This window comes from Schistocerca gregaria, chromosome 1 (genome assembly GCF_023897955.1).
Source record: "Schistocerca gregaria isolate iqSchGreg1 chromosome 1, iqSchGreg1.2, whole genome shotgun sequence".
Lineage (NCBI taxonomy): Eukaryota > Metazoa > Arthropoda > Insecta > Orthoptera > Acrididae > Schistocerca > Schistocerca gregaria.
In genome coordinates this window covers 923,927,024-923,948,636 of record NC_064920.1, presented here as the reverse complement: position 1 = coordinate 923,948,636, position 21,613 = coordinate 923,927,024, and positions in this window count along the sequence as shown.

Sequence of the window (21,613 nt, the reverse complement as noted above, 5' to 3'; positions counted from 1 at the left end):
TCCTTCCTATGTGGGAATCCGAACTATATGTTTCAAGTTGTTTTCCAAAGACGAATTTCCGCTTTTAAGCCCAATTGCTTGTCACGAACACCTTAACAAAACTGTGCCGGCCGTAGAGGCCAAGCGGTTCTAGGCGCTACAGTCTGGAACCGTGCGACTCATACGGTCGCAGGTTCGAATCCTGCCTCGGGCATGGATGTGTGTGATATCCTTAGGTTAGTTAGGTATAAGTAGTTCTAAGTTCTAGAGGACTGATGACCTCATAAGTTAAGTCCCATAGTGGTCAGAGCCAATTTAACAAAACTGTAAACATCTCAGTTGATTGCCCGCTGGTTAATGTCTTCTCAGATACTTAAAGTATTATTAATGAATTTACATAGTACGGAAGTGAGATTTTCTCTACAGATTTCGGTTTCATCAAGTGGTTTGTTTGGCGGTCGACGGAAGATATCAGTTATAATTTCATGCCCATCCCTGATACTGAGTCTTTAAAAAACAGTCTTGCATGCAGCTTCAATTTCTATTTCGTTGGATTAGAATTTCTTCTCTCCTGCAACAAATACACCAACATATCCCTTTAGCGTATCCGTTCGATACACGCTCAGATTTCCCCAAGAAACTCACTGATTCCAATTTTGTGTTTTAACTAGCTTTCTGTGTCTGATTTTGTATGACTTCGTATGACACTGCACGCAAGAAGGAACAGAAATGCTGGTACACCCAACGGCTAAGAGCCATAAATTTCCTCAAAAATCCATGGTATATGGCGAAAGCTGTGTTCTTGAGAATAATTGTTAAATAACGAAAGGGTACCTGCGGTACAGAGGTAGTCTCTTCAGTTAGTGATGAAAACGTTCTCGGAACTGGGCTCTAAACCCACCACCGCTTAAAGTTTACACAATAATCTGCATTCGCCACTGAAGGCTTCCGGCATAAGAAGTCACCCTCATTCTGCCAACGCCCATGTCAAAAAGGTTGCGAAAGTGGACAGGGTTTCCGGGAACTCTCTTGTCCATGGGGTGCGAAACTGCCCCTTAAGGGGCAAGAACCAGCAATGATGGGGGGATGCAGAAGGCAATGGAAACCACTCCATTGAAGACAAAATAATGGGCATCCGCAGGACATGTGACGTGTCATTGAAAAAAAGTCGTGGTGATTTCTCCACACGCAAAAGAGTCCGGAATAATCCTTTATTCGGGCCTCCAGGAGGGGACTGCTATGCGCTAGGTGACCATGAAAAACGGATTGAATAACCAACAAAAAGATAACGTTCTGCGAGTCCGGGCGTGGAATGTCAGAAGCTGGAACATCGCAGAAAATCTTAAAAGGGGAATGCAAAGATATAATAGGTGTCAGTGAAGTGAAATCGAATGCAGGCAAGAACTTCTCTTTAGTTGAGTGTAGGGTAATATCAACAGCAGCAGAAAATGGTATAACGGCAGTAGGATTCGTTATGAACAGGAAGGTAGGGCAGAGAGTGTTTTACTGTAAACAGTTCGGTGACAGGGTTGTACTTACCAGAATCGACAGCAAACCAACACCGTCGACGATAGTTGAGATACATACCAAAGTCGCAAGCTGAAGATGAGGAAATAGAGGAAGCATATGAGGATACTGAATAGGTAATACAGTAAATAAAGGGATATGTAAAATTAATACTCATGGGGGACTGGAATGCAATAGTAGGAGAAGGAACACAAGAAATGGTTACACGAGCTTACGGGCGTGGGACAAGGAATGAGAGAGGAGAAAGACTAATTGAATTCCGCAGTAAATTTCAGCGAATTCTCAGTTGGAGAACCACAAGAGAAAGAGGTGTACATGGAAAAGACCAGGTGATATGGGAACATTTGAATAGATTACATCGCGGTCAGAAAGAGATTTCGAAATCAGATAATGGATTGTAAGGTGTATCCACGAGCAGATATAGACTCAGATCAGTAGATATGAGGAGCAGGCTGAAGTTTTCTATAGATTAGTCAGGAAGAATCAATATGCAAAGAAGTAGCATTCGGAAGCACTAAGGAATGTCGTGATGCCCTTGAAGTTCTCTAAGGCAATAGATACAGCGATAAAGAGTAGCTCAGTAGGCAGTACAGTTGAAGAGGAACGGACATAGCTGGAAAGGGCAATCACAGGAGATTGACAGAAAAAAATAAGTACAAAGAAGATAACTGCGAAGAAACCATGGCTAACAGAAGAAATACTTGAGATGATCGATGATAGAAGGAAGTTCAAAAATATTCAGGAAACTTCAGGAAGGCAGAAATACAAGTCACCGAGGAATGAAGTACACAGGAAGTTCGATGAAATGCAAAGCAGGGTTGTAACATTAAGCATACAACGGCGGGAAGAGGTGAAACATTCGTTTCATATGGTAGAAGGAGAAGGAGGAGTGTATTTAGAAGAAATAGGGGATCCCGTATTACAATCAGAGCTTTGGAGGACTTACGATCAAATAAGGCAGAGAAGACTGATAGTATTTCATCAGAATTTCCAAAATCACTGGGAGAAATGTCAACAAAACGACTATTCATGTTGGTTTTTAGAATGTACGAATTTGGTGATGTACTGACATTCAGAAAAATCTCGACCACATCATTCCGAAGACTGCAAGCCCGAGAAGGGAGGAATTATCGAACAATCAGATCTACAGCTCATACGTACAAGTTGCTGTCAAGAATATTATACAGAAGAACACAAAAGAAAATGAGGATGTGTTAGATGACGAGCAGTTTCGTTTTAGGAAAAGTGAAGCAGCGAAAAGGCAATTCTGACGTTGCGGTTGATAATGGAAGCAAGACTAGAATAATAAAAAAATGGTTCAAATGGCTCTGAGCACTATGGGACTTAACATCTATGGTCATCAGTCCCCTAAAACTTAGAACTACTTAAACCTAACTAACCTAAGGACGTCACACAACATCCAGCCAGCACGAGGAAGAGAAAATCCCTGACCCCGCCGGGAATCGAACCCGGGAACGCGAGCGTGGGAAGCGAGAACGCTACCGCACGACCACCAGATGCGGGCAAAGAATAATCACGACATATTTGGAAGAATTGCTGAACAGGAAAAAGCGTTCGAAGTTATAAATAGTAAAAGGTTTTCGAAATTCTGAGAAAAATGTAGGTAAGCTATAGGAAGAGACAGATAGTATATAATGGGTACAAGAGCCAAGAGAGAAAAATAAGAGTGGACGATCAAGAACGAAGCCCTCGGATTAAAAAAGTGAGTAAGACAGAGATGCAGTCCTTCGCTACTACTGTTCAGTATGTATTTCGAGGAAGCAATGATGGAAATAACGAAAGGTTCAGAATTGGGATTGAAATTCAAGGTCAAATAATATCAATGACACAATTATCTGATGACATTGCTGTCCCGAGTGAAAGTGAAGATGAATTATATTATCTGCTGATTGAGCTAAACTGTCTAATAAGCACAGAATATGAGGGTAAATCGAAGAAAGACTAAAGTAATGAGAAGTAGCAGATAAGAGATCAGCGAGAAACTCATCATCGGGATTGATTATGACGAAGCAGATGACGTTAAGGAATTCTGCTATGTATGCACTAAAATAACCAATGAGAGACGGAGCAAGGAGGATATCAGATGTAGACTAGCACTGCCGAAAGTTCATTCCTGGCCAAGAGAAGTCTACTAGCATCTAACATAAAAATTTCCCGCCCGGTTGGCCGTGCGGTCCAACGCACGGCTTCCCGGTCGGCGAATCTGTGTCGAAGTCCGGTGTGCCGACTAGACTGTGGATGGTTTTTAGGCGGTTTTCCATCTGTATCGGCCAATGTGGCCTGGTTCCGCTTATTCCGCCTCAGTTGCACTATGTCGTCGATTGCTGCGCAAACAAGCTCTCCACGTACGCGTACACCACCATTACTCTACCACACAAACATAGGGGTTACACTCGTCTGGTGTGAGACATACCCGGAGGGGGGGGGGGGGGGGGGAGGGGGGAGGTTCCACCGGCGGCCGAACCGCCGAACCGCAGCACAATAACGAAGGGTTTGGTGTGAGGCGGCGGAGGCGTGAAGTGGACTGCGGTAGTCTTTCTGGGGTTGCGGACGACTGCAGCTGCGGCGGGGACGGAGCCTCTCCGTCGTTTCTAGGTACCCGGTTAATTAAACAAACAAACATACCAATTAATCGCAGGAAGAAATTTCTGAGAGTGAACGTTTGGAGCATTGTGTGTTAGTGAAACATGGACTGTGGGAAACCCGGTACAGAAGAGAATCGAAGCATTTTAGATGTGGTGCTGCAGACGATTATTGGAAATTAGGTGAACTGATAAGGTAAGGAATGAGGTGGTTCTGCACAGAATCGAGGAGGAAAGGAATATGTCGAGAACACTGAGAAAGAGAAGGGGCAGAATAATAGGACATCTGTTAAGACATTGGGGAAGACGGATGAAAAAAATAATTGGTTTATAATACGGGTACGATAACAGCAAACGACAGGGGAGGGACCATCTTTTAACATACTTACAGCTGCCATTATCTTTGATAAGTGGACAGTCACCTTTCGCTCACCTCACACACACCTTCCCGTGAAACAGCCTCTGATGTATAGCCCGCCAATTACAAGGACGTTACAATTCTCACCCCTGTGCCACAAGTCTCGGATGCTGCTGCCCTGTTTGTCTCATAACTTTCAAACTTTCTGGTTCAAGCTTTGCATTTTTTTTCATCTCTGTAATTTTTGACCCAATATAATGCAAGTTACGGTAAACAATAGCCAAGTGTTAAGTTGAATAACTCTGAATCTTTCCTCTCCTCTGGTAATATTTCATTTTGATTTGCATGAAGTTAGTGAACCAGTATATCAGTCTGTGTGTTTGTACGAGATTTCGAAATGATTTGATGATTATTTGTGTGTGCTTGCTTTGATAATATTTAAAACATAGTGATTCTTATTTTCTTGGTTATTTTAGTTTATACATATATCCGGTTTATGTGATGTGATATTTGATATTCTTGTTGATGAACATGCTTCTCTAGTTATGTTACATTTTTAACTCTTTGTTGTGCTGATAAGCCACTGGGGATATCCTTGTAATGTGCTAAGGTTAGGGAAGCGTCGATTTTTGTGTACCGATTATGCTTAAGAATTACTTTGTCATGTGCAGTTGATAATGTCCATTGTATCTTTCCATTTGTTGTAACTAAAGTTCCTTCAGGGGTGGACAATGTGTTACTTGAGAATCTAGCATTGACTTTCGCTTATTGATTTACGGTTTTCGTTACTTAAGAGTATGACAGTTTTTTCTTTACATATCGTGGAATAGTTACTATGATGTTGGCATGAATGTGGTATCATAAAATAGTGCAGTGCTTGTAGCGTGTGTTGTAGTTATTGTATTCGGGTGTAGAACGGTGCTTGAGTAGTAATGAAGCTGGTCGGGTTTACAAACAGGTAACTGCAAGTCTAATGAACTCAGTAGAAGGTGTGCAACTCATAAGTAAAAACAAAGATGCTATATGTGAGTAACAATGCTACATGAAGGTGCAAAAAAATTTATTCAGAAGCATACCTAACTCAGAAACTGATAAATGAGTTCTAGCATCATGCATAAGTTAAAAGGAAAATTATTCCACGACAACTGTTGATAATGTAAGAAGGTAGTTGAGTCCTCTACAAGAGATAGGGCATTATTATGATTAAAGAGCGGTGGTAATCACTGTGCTGGCAATGTTACATTATTCTTTTACTAAACTTTTTGTTTGCCAAGATGGCAAGGAATGATATAACGGTTACTATTTATGACAAATTAACTAACAGTCTTCATCTGTTATTAAAGCAGATGATTTGTCACAATCGTGTAGCTAGTAGTCGTTGTATCCTTCCTTGTGATCTTAACAACTAAAAGGTTCCCAAAAGAACACTGTATTTAAATATCTCCTCCTGAATCACAGACAATGCCAGGTAAGTAAAACTCTGTACATACGTTTGTTTTAATGTGTGGTATGTAAGATAATATGTACCTATGCGGGAGGAGGAAACCTGTAACACCTGCAGAAGATGAGAGGTGCAAAACAAATAGCTCTGATGCTTGAACCAAGCCTGCTACTGGAACAATTAGAACATTCAGTGAGGTAATGAGAACAAACAGTTTCTGGATGGGTAACTACGGCATACGTCAGGCAGTAGACAATTCTGTCAAGATGAATAGGGGTATACTGAGTGAAACAGCTGTGTCCACCACTCAAGCCTGTGAGTAGCTTATTGAAATATAATCATAAACAGTGTTTAATAGAAAGCTCGTTTCTTGGCTTCCATGAGTTAACTACGGTGAACTGTTGTATGAAACATGGTACTTGTAACATCCCCTCCCCTCAGTGAGTAAGACAGTAAATTAACTTTCGCTATTATGGATGATTATGATCAGTTACTAACCTCTCACGTAAGGTTTTATTTACTCACAGTATTGTTTGATCAATGTATATTTATGTATTCTTTTGCTGGGTGCAGGCTTAATGATCGCAGAATTCCTGAGCTGAGAACAGGAAGCGCCGTCAGTCCTCCGTCACTCTAAGCTCGGGGCATACTTTATCAGCCACTGTACTGCACGTATGTGAAAAGTTGTGCGTCACGGTGAACGAGAATATTCACTTGACAGCCTGGATTGCGAGGATGGGTAATACCTCGGTAGAAACCTCCTCAATCTGAAGGTGTTCTGCACGCCGTTGAGATGCGTGGTTGATGAGGTGGAACAGTCGTTAGCGGACAGCCTCTGGGGAACCTGACGCCTCTCAGTTTCAGGAAGCTTACTCAGGAACTTGGGGCTCTGTCTACCTATACCTTTATTTCCGTAGCTCCTCGTTGGATCCAGGTGGAACTCTCAAAACGTTCTTATTCTCCTTCAAGGAAAATGGTTGCTGCGCTGGGTACCAACACCCAGTCAAGGACGAGCGCTCATGCAGCAGTTCCTCCTGACTCAGGAATTATTTCCAAAAAGATTTGTGTCTAGTAACAGAAGACATGCAGGTATTCATAAAGAATTTTTGAGGAAAAAGGGCAGCTTCGAGAAAGTTTCGCCTTTCTATATTAAAAAAGACATGCAGGGCATTTATGGCACTTTAAAATCAGTCAAACGGTTGCGCAATGGGGCACTGTTGCTTGTACTAATCAACTTCAAGGTAGTCTTCACACCCCCCTTCCGCCCCTCATCCCTCCATCCCTCCTTCACGCCTCCCTCCTTCTCCTCACCGTAGTTATTCTATCATGCCACTGGTGAACCACGAAGACATCCTTCTGCTGGCACTGAATACTGCCTACAGTCTGCGGAAATAAGTCACAGATAGATAAAAGACTAGAACAAGACGCTTCTTGCAAAGTATTAAATGTATTTCTCGGAAAGATTGCACCTCTCCGGAACAATAACGACTTGAAAAACAGTAAGCCCTCTTCTTAAAGCGACTTCAGACCCCGTGGTGCAGGTGGAAATATGGTGGAGGGGGGGAGGCAGCTGCAGGAGCCGCATGGACAAAGACAAACCAAAAAGTAGAGCAAATGCATTGCATTTTTGGAATATTTGGTTGTGAGTGACGGGATGCATTCGAGTGCAGTACTATAAAGTCCGACTGATGTGTTTTCTGTAGCGTACATGAGAATAATACTCACGAAGGACTGTCGCCTTTCTTCCGACGGACATCAACCACTGAAAATAGCGGAATTGAGATAATGATGAACGATCTCAGTGGATCTATAGAAGTATAGTAGTTTGTTACGAAATACCGGTAATATAGCTTGCAACGAAGATGTTATCCTCTTTAACAGGAAGAATATAAATGTCTCACTTCCTCTACGGAATCGTTTTGCGAGGAGTTTTTCGTTCTTTACGCGTCTGTAGCACTGTCAAAAATAATGTTTAAGTGGCTGAAATCGAGACTTCGTGACTGGTAATATGCATGCATGGTTGTATGTGTGTAAAGCTGTAGCGGCGGACGGATGCGGTTCTAATGCGTAACTTGCTAACAGTTCATAATTTATGTTGCCAGGAATCCGCACTCTGTAGGTACAGGGAAGGGAAACTCTCATGTTCCAGGATACTATGTGCTGTCTACACACTGTCAACTAACGAATAACTTATTACTAAGTCAAAAAGATACTCGAAATTTATGGTTTGTAATTGTCCTGACATGGTTATGGTGGTGGAGTTCAAAGGTGTAAAAAAAAGTAGCGAAGCTCATCTGGTAAGCAATAAGAGCATAAACTTAAGGGAAAAAAATGACAGAGCAGCAGCAGAAATCAACTCTGTGGACAAGTAAACTTCCTGTTGCTGATCTTTGGAAGTCTAATGAACGTGTAGAACTGTGACAAACTTTGAGTTTGCATCAAGTACACCACTGCATGAGTCTGCAGGCGAGATATCCGATATGCCGTAGAAGTACATGGATTTGTTTCCAGACTACGAGTTTCCAATCTGAATGACTCGTCGAGTCTCATCTAGGTATGAGGTGAGTGTTTCTATACTTTCCTTGATCTGCCTATCCAAAATGTATACATGTAGATCATCGGGAAGAGGGGAAACTTTAGGATTGTTTAGTAGGCTGCTGTATAGGACACGCAAATATAATCGTATAAATTCAAACAACGCATAGGTATGCCAGCAATATGGCCATATGCATACGGGAAAACATCAAAAATATGAAAACTTGGCATAAAATTTGGTAAAACTCGAGGAAAACCTGGTATAATTACGACAAGTTGATGGGAATACGTAAAATTGTGGGAAATACGATGAAATATGTAAAACCGCGAAGAACTTTACAAAATTACGTAAATTGATTGAGAATAAATGAAATTAGAGGAAAAATTCCACTAAATGCATGGAGCTGAGGTGGGTTGTGGGTACCGGACGCTCAAATTGAGAAAAGCTTAAATTATGCTCTGACTGCATTCAGTTTTAACCCTTCCCCTCCCCCTGTAAACTACGTGGGATTTTGTAACACGTACTTCAACAATGTCGATGAAAGTATTACACAGTGGCGTTATATTAAAGCATGCAAAACATATGCAACCCAGTTCACAACTGTGTTCTCAAACATGCCCTCAAAAATAGATATTGCCGAATTACGGCTAGTTCTCACAAACACTGTTATTCCTTAAGTATTAAGGAGAAGAATCAAAGCAGTAATGAGGCTTAAGCCATTCCCTAGAGTATTCTATAGGAGAGTGGACCGATGTCACGTGTATAACCTTTAATAGTGTGAGAGGTGTCGGGGAGGGGTATGTGTACTCGAGAGATACGGTGTTAGGACGATATCGCTATATTATCATGCACATGAACAAAACTACCTAATATCAGGATATCTTTGTGCAAGATAAATGCTATCAGAGCTGCAGTGGCACTATTGTAAACTGCCATAAGACTGTTACATCTTCTCTGGCTACTAATCGTGGTGCTTACTCCATTGTAGGAAGCTGCTGTTTCTTCAAGTGCATTTTCGTGCAGCAGAGGGGTTGGTGGTACCTCAATGTAGCAGCTATCAAAAATATTCATGTTGGCTGTTCCTCGCTGTATTTCTTAGTGAGACATACCCGCATCCGTCAAAACCGATATTGCTTCTAATTATAAGCATGACTGATGCAAGAAGTGTGGTTGAAGGTGCATACATTTCTGACTTAAAAAGACGTATAAAATCCATTAATTTCCTAAGAGACCAAACTTAATTATAGTTGGTTTATAAGCAGCTCGAGCAGTGGATATACCTTGAAAATGCTATTCTAGCACACCATAATAGTGTTCTAGGCAGTTTCATCATTTTGAAATTTGTCCCCGTAGTGAATGAGGTAGAAAACTTGCGTGGTGGTTGTATGTATGATGTTAGGCAAATATATCCTGCATTAGAGTATTAAGAGCGTTCCATTCCACACGACTAATACTTCAGAAACTATATGGCATTAACAAGATACTATTTTTAGGTGTAGAATCATGTAACCATAGGAGTGAGTGTTTATTGCTCTATGATCATTTCTCTCACGCCGATATCGTCCTAGTACTGACCCCAAACAGTGATATAGTGCTTGAGAATTGATAGCTCGGTTGATGCTTAACAGAAGCTCTCCTGCGAACCTTGGAAGGTAGTAGACGAGATACTGGCAGAAGTAAGAATGTGAGGAGGGGGCGTGAGTCGTGCTTGGGTTGCTCAGTTGGTAGAGCACTTTCGCGAGAAAGGCAAAGGTCCCGAGTTCGAGTCTCGGTCTGGCACACAGTTTTAATCTGCCAGGAAGTTTCATGTCACCTCACACTCCGCTGCAGAGTGAAAATCTCATTCTAGTTACTGCACTGTTTCCCAATGACAAGTACCCCTCTTCTGCTTTCAGATTAGCTGCTAATCTGCAAGGAGTTGCATTTGCAATTTGTGCGTGTCAGAGATTTCCTGTTTTGTCGCCATATTTACATCCGCAAGATAAGACTACGAAGCTCTCACAATTTCTGCTATTGGGAAGCTTCAATACCCATTGTTTATTATGGGACTCAACCTCCACGTACCCTCCGTGTCAGGTTTTGGAGAGTCTCATGACATCTCAAAAGCTGTGCGCCCGTAACACAGTCAATCCCACTCTTTCCAGTGCAGCTACTGACCTCTCTTTCTGCTCTCCCTTTCGTTCTCTGTTCAGTGGGAAGCCACTGACGACCTTCATTCCCGTGAACATAGCTCTCCCTGAAAGAATACAGCCATGATGGATGATCAGCAGAGTTGTGTACTGACCACATGCCCCTATGCATCCACATCCAGTGACGCCTAAGGACTGTGGATGACACGGCGGTTGTTCGGTACCGTAGGTATTTCAAGGCCTGTCTGGATGGCCTTTTTTGAATTTATTATGTGGAGTACCATTCATCGTTTTGAGCACGCTTTGCTCTTTTTGGGCCACATTTTTACTCTAACCCGTCGTAGTTACCACAATTGAAGGACTTGCTGTGAAGGTCTGAGAAGGCGAGGCATGTGTGGCTCGTGTTCGTGCCATATCTCATTTCACATCTTGTTTTTACTGTACTGCCACGTCGTTATGTTAATGTCAATTACTTGTGCCACTGAGTTGCCGCCTTGCCTTCCCGTGAGCGGCAGCAGTGGCGCTTATCGATATAAGCCCTGGCGTGTTATCTCTGGTGACTGCTATGACTCTCGGTTGCCGTGTGTTCGGAGTTAGTTGGAATCTGCCAATGATTTGGGAGGCACTAGCAATGCATTTCGAACCTGGCGGTCTTTGACGTGGCAATAATTCAGTCGGGGCGCGGCTGCAGTGAGGTCCAGACAGCCATGACTCTCCCGACGGTTGCCGATACAAAGCACTTGAGTGCGGACCACCTTGGTTGGTCGTCGGTCGCTCGTCTTGTCGGAGAATGTGTAAGTTAGCCGGCGATCGCTTATGGTTTGCCTGCGTGTGCCCACTCATGATTCGTCCTTGCTATTGCACAGTCGCAGCCGTTAGTGTTGTCTAGCCTTTTGTGCAAGTGTTCGTGAAACTGTGTGTAGCTTGTGATGTTGACTGCTCAGTTGTTTTAGTGCTGTCTCCGTGCTGATGTGTGGCAGTCGGTCGGCTTGTGTGGATCAGCCAGGAAATCTCCGCGTGGGGCAGTGGGCCGGGCCCGCTGGCGGTCTCTATGCAGTGTCGGAGTGTGTGGGAGCTGTTCCGACTGCTACGAGGTTCGTGCCTCACCGACCCAGGACATCAAAGTTGAGTGGTGATTTAACTACCGAAGCCAGTCTGTTAACATTATGCTCTTGGTTTTCATGGTTGGCTGTTGGGAGTATTCCCATGAGCAACAACGAGAGTTAGAGGTGTGAAAGTTTGTTCACCATATGGTGGAATTTTCGTTATTTGAAGCCCAAGTGCACCAACGGAATTTTCTGCCTTGTGACCATTATCGTTCCGGCCACCTTACCTGGCCGCTGACGTTCAATTCAGGTAGTGTCCTTTCCTCACTGTGTTGTCGCTGTCTAACACGTTATGTGTAGTTTTGACAGCTTATGCATACTTGGTTGTGGGAGGCTACACCTTTTACGTTTTGGCTTTGGAGTTCCTTGTGTACTGGTCGGGTAGAAAGCAAGTCGTCTTGTCGGAGGGTCCGTTGGCTGTCTCTTGGTTGGGTTGCCAGCGGACTGGGTATAGTCCGGCCGACTACTGGTCTCCCCTAAGCGAACATTAATATTTCAAGTACAGACCGACCCCCGAAACCTTCTGAGCGCCGCTGGCTCTACTGCTTTTTCTTATTAGTGTTTGACTGTGTATTTTCATGGCTCATAGCCAGTGGTTTGAATTTGTATGTTTTTAGTTGGGTTTTCAATAATGGACCTCCAGCCACTTTAAAGTTGAATGTCCTTACTTGTGAAGTATTTGCAGTGTTTGGGCTACAGCCACTTTTAAAATTTCTTTTGGATAAAGCTTTGGGCCTTCTGTCTTTTGAAAATACATTGTAGTTGTGTTTTTCAATCATGGGCTTTCAGCTACCTTAAAATTAAAACTCCTTACTGGATAAATCTTAGATTGTTTGGGCCTTCAGCCTTTTTTCTTTAAAATTATTTAACGATGAAGCTTTTGGCTTTCTGCCTTTGAAAATTTGTTGTAGTTATGTTTTAAAAATCATGGGCCTTCAGCCGCTTTAAGCCATAACATTGTGTGACATATTCTACCGATAGTTAAGCTTGGAATTGGAGCTGTAATGTTTGGGAAACTAAATAAAGCTATATGTGTTCGAACGTAACTGACAGCCGCTCAATTTTGGGCCCTCTGCACGATTCTAACTACCTGCTCTGTCCTGCGGATTTAACCAGGCGCGGAGATTTCCTGGCTGATCCACACCAACCGGCCAACTGCCACACACCAGCATGGAGACAGCAATAAAAAATCTGAGCCACGCATGGCTTAAAGGCACTGAACATCTTGAAGCGACTTAGCCGCAGGCCTTGGCAGCTGCAGTTTTATAATTCTTTCGTGTCATCACAGGGGGACTACAGGTGCTTTATTTCCTGAAGGTAAGTGACGCTTTTCTCCTCGAGGGGATCAAGGTGGCCACGGATGCTTACAGGATCGTCCCCACACCCAGATGCAGTGCTGAGGCTGGTGAATGCCACTTACTATCCTACAGCAACTCGTCATAGTATGTCATGTGACTTTTTTTCTTTGATACTTCTGATTCACCAGCACACCACACTGTTGCTGTCCAAACCATGAGTCGCTTGTTTCTCAATCGTCCACTGGCTGTAGAGGATTCTGAAGGCTGCCCGAAGTGTCTGCTGTAGTCCCTTGTTGTGGGGCACGTGCAGGCACTCGTGTTGAGCCATAAAAGTAGTCCAAGATATCCAAGACGACCTTCCTTGCTTTTAAAGACTGGCGAAGAAGGTGTCTTTCTACTGGTTTCCCATGTGCGAGGAGACATGGGTACCGTGCGAAAGAAAGGGCGGATGTAGGTGCAAGGAGGCGTGTAGTGATTCTTTGTTCAGTGGACCACCCTCCTGAACGCTATTGTCTCGTTGTATAGGTACAGAGTCATGCATCGTTGGGTGACAAGTGGCTGCAAGTGACAGATACAAGCTGCGTCTAGAAATCTGTGGCTAAGAGCGTCACTGGGCGACGAAGTCTTTGGTTGAGACCTTCCACTCGGCTCCAAACCAAAAGGACCCGGATCAACTCTGATGACCAATCCGACTGTTACCACTGTCTTGGGCAGGCTGTTTCAAACTCTTTGTGACAAACGTCTATGGGTGGTGGATCTCGTCAGAGGGAACACGTTTTTTAAGAGCCACAACGATCACCAAGGCTTCCGCACGAATTAGGCATCTTTAATGATAGATTAGGTCCCTGAGAGGTGTCAGGGCATAGGCATTTTTTGGGTTTCTTATGCAATATTTGTTGCCTGCAAACAAGTCATTTTCTCCAGGTCAAAGGCTGTATTCCGCGCTTCTAAAACTATTTTTTTTTCCTTATAGATACCAACTCTTACCACTTTCTTGTTGAAAATTACTATATCGTTTTTCCGCTGCAGGTAAAATATAGACGCAGGATACGTTCTAGTTCTGTGAAAGCCCGTCGTCACAAGGCTACCAATTGCAATAAAGTGACGCCTTAAGTCGCCAGAGAGGATCAGCGAAAACATGTCTCTAACAAACGTTGTTCCTCATGCAGTTATCTATCAGCCCCAGATGTTGGTCGCAAAGACTTTAGAACAATACAGGTGTACAGGGTGTCCCTACAACTTGACGTCGGACGCAATTTTTCTGATGTTACGGCAGATATTTGGACTTTCATTTTTGTGAAGAGTATCTGAGTTCGGCCCATAAAAATATCGCTCGTGACGTCTCTTTGCGATGCCCAATGTCGTCGGAAAGCGTTGGTTTGTATCCCATACAAGGAAAATGTGTCTTGAATCGGAGTTTTAAGTGCCCATTCGGCAGAGCGGTCCAAAATTAGTCTAGTGCGATATTCGTTTTACCTGTACGTATTAACAGGAGCTTAAAACATGAGGAGTAATAGCGATACAGCACCACCCTGGCCCGCACTCACAGCTGCCGTCACGCAGGAGTGCTGCGCAGTCTGTTCTGGAGTACCGGGTTAGTCTTCTTTTTTACAGTCCCTATAGATACATATCGTAAAAACGAGTACCATACTTGACCATTCAGAGTCAGTTCTGTCGAATGGAGTTTAAAATTCCGATTTAAAAATCATTCTGCTTGTAACAGGTCTAACAACATTACAAAAACAAAGGTCAAAATTTTAAAAACGATTGTGGTGTTGCTTACGTTACTAAATACTACATTTTCGGGCAACATCAGTCATATTATGTGGCAGGTGTCATTAGAGCACAGTTAATATTCATTTCATGTAATAATGAAAAAACTAGGTACTCATCTTTTGGTGTTTCCCGTATTGTGTTTCTCGTATTATCATGGCTCAATCGTTGAAAATCTAGGTGATTATAATTCCAAGCTCGGATGCAAAGAGGCCTAGGTTTTATTCTGCTATATTCAAAAGTTTTGTAAATGCGCTTCTCAAACCATTCTTCGAGATTACACTTTTGCTGGACTATGGTGATGTAAAAAAAAAAAAAAAAAAAAAAAAAAAAAAAAAAAAAAAAAAAATCAGCACTCCGAAATTAAGTTACACTTCCTTTTAATTACTTTTATTGCAATATCAGGCGACACACTAAACATCACTTCACAATACAAAACATACTTGAAAACATCTTCCTCACAGTCACTGTTAAAGTTCACATTTTATAAGCTGACGACAATATTCATCTTTCCAAAATGACGTCCACTACTTGACTTTCTCAAGGTCCGACTCTCTAACAAGTTAACAACTAACTAACTATCGCTTACGCGCCCAAAAATCAGAGTTACAAGCACGTCGAAGATCATAGTGACAAAAGAAAGAATACACATAAGAATAATATCATTGCAATATAAACATATCGATGTATCAAAAGTGAAATCAAATCTCAACGTTGTCTCAGAAATATGTTTAGTAGTTAACAGAAATACAGTAGATTATTACTGGTATCGAGAGGTTCAGGTGAGGTACCATATTGGTTACGTAATTCAAGTACCATTACACAGGAAACAAATCGACACTTTCTGTCTTAACTGGATGCCGCATGAGAGGCGTCATGAGCAGTTATTTGTTTCATCTGACTCATATATTGCAAGAACGAAATTGCCAATATCTGCAGAAACACTTGAATAAATGCGCCTGACGACCAACAATTTTTTCATAATGTGAGGCCACAGTCATAATATATTTCTTTAAAGTCAGTACTACATTACACTGTTTTTTTTTTTTGCAGTATTATTTTTATACCATCGTGATTTAGGCTTTAAAGTGCCATTACCAAGTGTTTTAATGTTATACAGTGCCTAAGATGGCATACTGTCGTATTTATCTTAGACTCATTGTCTAAGATATTAACTTTTAGACAATGTGTCTAATAGCCAAATGTTGATGGTGTTGGGACAGAAACCAGCCACAAATCTACTTTCAGATCCTTTATTCAAAGGGCACCGTTACCGGTTTCGAATCCTCAGACGGTTTACACGCTTTATTTATGACATGTGGTGTGGTTAATTGTCGTGAAATGTCCGTTTGGAGAGTTTGTTTTCATAACATTCGTCGAACAAATGTGAATACATTTCCACTGCATTCTTATTGTAGCACACGTAAATTTACGTCATGTCACAAAGAAAGCGTGTGAACCGTCTGAGGATGAATCGCAACGATTCGAAACCGGTAACGGTACCCTTTGAATAAAGGATCTGCAAGTAAATTTGTGGCTGGTTGCTGTCCCAACACTATCAACATTTGCCTTCAAACAACAGCCACTCTCTCCAACATGTCATCATATGATAAAATTTCAGTGTCTACTAGTGTATTTTAAATACGACAGTAGGCCATCTTATGCACTGTATAACATTAAAACACTTGATAATGGCACTTTAAAGCCTAAATCATGATGGTATAAATATAACACTGCAAATAAAAACAGTCTAATGGTGGTACTGACTTTAAGGATTCTTATTAACGTTTAAAGCCACTAGACGCAAACTAGATGACGATGAGATAAGTAATTTAAAACAACACACAACACAGATCGGATCGTAAATGTCGAGAAATATCCCAACTGGATAAGAAATGTTGAACATGTGACGTCGCCAGACGACATACATCACCTTCAGCACAACGGGTGCGGTTCGTCATGAAGGGATGACTAACCGATTGAATGCGTGTATTCAAGCAAACAGTTCTAACTTCGAACATCTCTTGTAAATGAGATCTGTTGTAAAGGTAGAAAATACAGAATTATTGCCTTAGCTGTAACCAAGTGAAACTTACTCCAATTTCGTTTTTGTTTTCTATTCCCCTTCTTTTTTGGTATACAAGCACTATTTAGTAAAGGAAATGTAGGTATCCTATTGGAAACTATGCAGTTCCGAAGTTTATACTTATTTACTTTCGATGCAAGAAAGTAGCTTTTTGTTGTAATATTCTTTGAAATAAACCAGCTGATACCGCGAGACCCATAAATAAAATAATAATTCTTACCTCACTATATACAAATAATTATGTAACGCAATGAAAAATGCACTATCTTTCAGACGCAAGATTCGAAACCATGACCTCCACTCACTAAAGTTGCACCACACAGACGGGAATATTTGGCTTGGATTGGGATCAGCCGGCCGGAGTGGCTGTGCGGTTCTAGGCGCCAGAGTCTGAAGCCGAGCGACCACTGCGGTTGCAGGTTCGAATCCTGCCTCGGGCATGGATGTGTGTGATCTCCTTAGGTTAGTTACGTTTAATTAGTTCTAAGTTCTAGGCGACTGATGACCTCAGTAGTTACGTCACATAGTGCTGAGAACAATTTGAGCCATGTGATTGGGAAAATCGGGTGCGGCAAACGGATAGGCTCAACCGCTGAGGTTGCGTCAATGTACATATCGTGGGTACATCACAGGTCTAACATTTGTAATCCAGTTTTGGTGTATTTCCAGACATTTGCGACACTAAGTGTATTATATTAAAATAATTGCCTCAGTGGCGTGTACATATGTGGCTTCGAAGGCTTTCTTATGTTAATGAGAATTACGAACACTTTAATTAAAGGACCTTTCACCTCAGGTAAGAGAGGATCAAAGGTAATAAAATAATGTTAGCACAGCCCCCTGAGTTTTACTTATAAAAGACTACAGCAATTGAAATTATATATGATTTTAATCCATTTCCATAATTCACGTTGTTGACACTAGACAAAATTTTCAGATTAATTAACCACTTTAAGCTGCTTTTGTCTGTGACAGGTACACTGCTATGAACCTTTCCTGAAGCCACTTCCAGTGCCAAAAGGGACACTGGTGTTAACGTAAATGGTTTCACACAGACCAAAAAACCGGGGAAACATTTTACTCATAACTTTATCAGTTCAATTACTGACCACCCAGAAAAGCTTGGCTAAATCCTATTATCCAACTTTTACCCTCGTGGGCCGTCTACCCTGATTACACATTTTTGTCTCTCTACGCTACGGAGCTAATACGCTGTCCTTTGCTTTACGCCAATTTCCTGGCAAGATACTGTCAGGATCGTTCTTCTTTGGGAGTAAATCATCCAGCTTCTATAAATTACACAACAGTGAGGTGTTTGTGCAAGCTAACATTAACTTGAGGTTCTATGACTCTCGTAATTGACATAATTTAGTCATGGAATGGACTGGTTCCATGCTATTTAATGTTTGTAGTGATATGCAGTCAAGGATACCTTCTGATTACGACTTACCGTTCCTGCAAATGAAAGCTGTCTATAATAGAGCGTGGCTGTTACAAGGATAAAGGCGTGACTAAAACCAAATCATTTACATGGATTGGATAGGAATGCGGATGCGTTATAATTTACAGGAGTTCTGGAGATCCCAAAGCTAACAAAAAAGTTTCTTAAGGCCTTCATCTTCTGTGTAGTAATTAACAGACAAGCCTTAAAATCCCATCGACTACTACAGACAAGAACTTATTTCGATTCATTGATCCAGGAAGAGGGCTCATGCCTGAGAGAGGACTCGAACCTCCGACGGGAAGAGCCGCGCGAATCGTGGCAAGGCGCCTGAGATCGCGCGGCGACCCCGCGCGGCCCACAGTACATGGTTTTTGAGAAAGTACCTGCGTACATCTTCTTTATTTTCTAATTTTTTAAATAGCACTTAGTTCAGTATTCCTATCTGGTATTACGCATGTTCTGCAAGAGTTCTGCTAGACTCACCAACATACTTATTCACCCTTCTTTCCTCTTCCACCTCCTTTACTTGTCTGCTATTTCCCATTTTTCTGGTTTTCCTGGAATCTTCCTAGAACATTCGACTCAGACTATAAGCAATAACATTTACCGTTCCCTTATGCGCTTGACTGGTAATTTCAAAGCAGACACACATACCAGCCATCGAGCAGTTCATCTGGTTTTAAGAAGGCGAGCCGACAATCAATTCAGTGCCTGGTTGTCAGCATCCAACGTAAAACTTCTGTGCTCCCGATAGAAACGGAACTTTTCTATAGCTAATAATACTGCTAGTGATTCTAATTTAAATACTGAATAACGAGTTTCTAATTCCGTCGATGCCCTGGAATCAGAGGCTAGTTGCCTACATTGACTATTCTCTTCTCCAGACAGAAACGGAGCTTTTTTGTAGCGAATAATACCACTAGTGCTCCTCATGCCCTGGAAGCTTGTCCTACTTGCCTATGTTCACCATTAGCTTCTTGAAAACGTATTGTCACTACCCCCACCATGAATGTGTCAGTCTGACATATAAACTGTTTTTCAAAATTACGCGCAGTCAACACTGGAGCATCCACCAACGCATTTTTAAGCCTCCAAAAGCAGCTTGTTACTAGTCCGTCCAAAGAACGTTCTCCCATTTTCTCTCTAGTTCATTAAGGTTAGTCACTAACTCTGCAATACTAGGGATAAACTTTCTGAAGAAATTGATGATTCCAGTAAGGTACACCTAGAACAGTTTTTGGTGGAGGAAACTAATAAGTAGCTTGCGTTGTTTATTGATCAAACTGTAAGCCGTTCTCTAATATGATATAAATGAAATGCAGGAATGAGCTCAACTAATGTTTCAAGGTTTCACACTATGACCTCTTTTCTTAAAAGCTGTAAAACCTTACCTTCATTATTCAAATATTTTTACAACGATTGTCTGTATACGATAACATCAGCTAAATAATGACAGACAAATTTACGTTTTAAATCATTAATAATTGCGAAAGCACAGATACTCCTGTTGATGATGTAAAGGGCAACCTTTCAAACTCGTGAAGATTCCACTCTGTAAAAAACGCCCTGGCGGCCTAGAAATCTTCAGTCAAGGGTATCCAGTAATTTACCAGGTTAAACTGTAAAACGGTAGAGGATCCCTTAAACCAACAAAAAAAGGTATGCAAATAAGAAAGCGGTTCTGACTGTAAAAAACCTTCTTATTCAACGGTCTGTAATCAGCCGCTGCTCTAAACCCCTTGCTCCAGTTTTAGAACCCAAATATAAGAGTGAAGCGTAGAGTGAGTTACTCATCGTTGTAATAACTGGTGCACAACTTCTTCAGTTTCTTTATTTTTGGGAGAGACAATCTATACTGTTTTCTTTTGAACAGTGCCTGACCTATCAGCTGTATTTTGTATTTAATGCTCTTAGGCACACCTCATCTCTCCGTAAGAACATCGCCATATGCAATTAGTAACTAACCAAAAACTTTCATTCACAATGGCATAGTTTCCCTTTATTCACCTGCTTCTATACCACATTCTGGGCTAACTGTAAGTCATTAATTCTAATATTTGTGCAAAAGTTATGAAAATTGCCTTACTGCTCTGTCATAGTTCAACACCTTTTGTAAGAAGGGGAGCCTAATGTTAAGTTATTTGAGAAATGATCAGCAACTAACAAAGTGGCTTTGCAGGATCAACATTGTATATCAGATTTTACCAAAGTCTCACCTATTATTTTTAACTCCAAGTCACCTGCTACCTCACATCTCTTTCTAATGTTACATGACTGTGACATACCAACATTTTCATTGTACTATTGCAAACCCATTATAAAAACGGAGCTCTCAGAGTCAGTCAATGCACGAACAGGTTACAATGCCTGACCAGTAATAAGTTCTTGCTCTTATCCCGTTATCATAATCACAAAAGTTGTCTCCCTCCTTGGATCTTACTCAGAAAATTACATGCCTTTTATCCTTCTTTATGCCATTTAAAACACCCTATAATTCCTCTTACCTCAACCTGATTCGCTGTCTCCCTTTTTCTTTATGTTGAACTTCCTTGGGTACTATACGCTGGTCTGATCATCTAACGATTTCAATTTCTGTACATAGTGTTTCCGTCTCCGTGAATATCATATCTTTGTTAAAGAAATCTATTCTGGATTAGTCACCTAGTTTGATTCCTTTTAAAATATGTTTCTTTAATTCCATTTCTTCAACCTTCACAAACAATGTATTACCTCAAGTGCTAATTTCACATAAATAATTAGATTAGGTCTCATCTTCACACTGAACCTGAGAATACTAACTGTGAACAGATTTATACATGAGCCTTACAAATCATTTCCTGTAGCTGCAGGATAACCCCTTTAGTTGGATTATCTGACAAATTTTATCCGGGAACATTCCTTTTGCTAATGGATGTAGCATCTTTAACACATCAGCATGATCTACTTTTGATGTTCGGCCCACTTCCAAAGGGTCCTTAAAGCACTTTTCAACTGTGGAAATGGTTCTGCAGCAACAGTCACTACTTTTTAAATGTAGGATCATCTGCTGAAATGACAGAAAACAATTACCACTTTTCTATCCCCTCTTCCTTTAGGAACTGAAGATTGATGTCCTCTGCTTCACCACTACTTCTTATAGTCTAGCCACTTCAGCATGGTAGTCAACAACTACACTCATTAGCCTCTGAATTTTATTTTTCCGTTCTACTTCTAACTCGATTGTTTGCAAATCTTTAATCCTATATCCCCGGTGAACAAGCTGAGAAAGCCGTCTTTTGACTTGCCTATAAGATAGTGCACGTGGCTCAAGAAAGACCAGCATACTGCCGACTG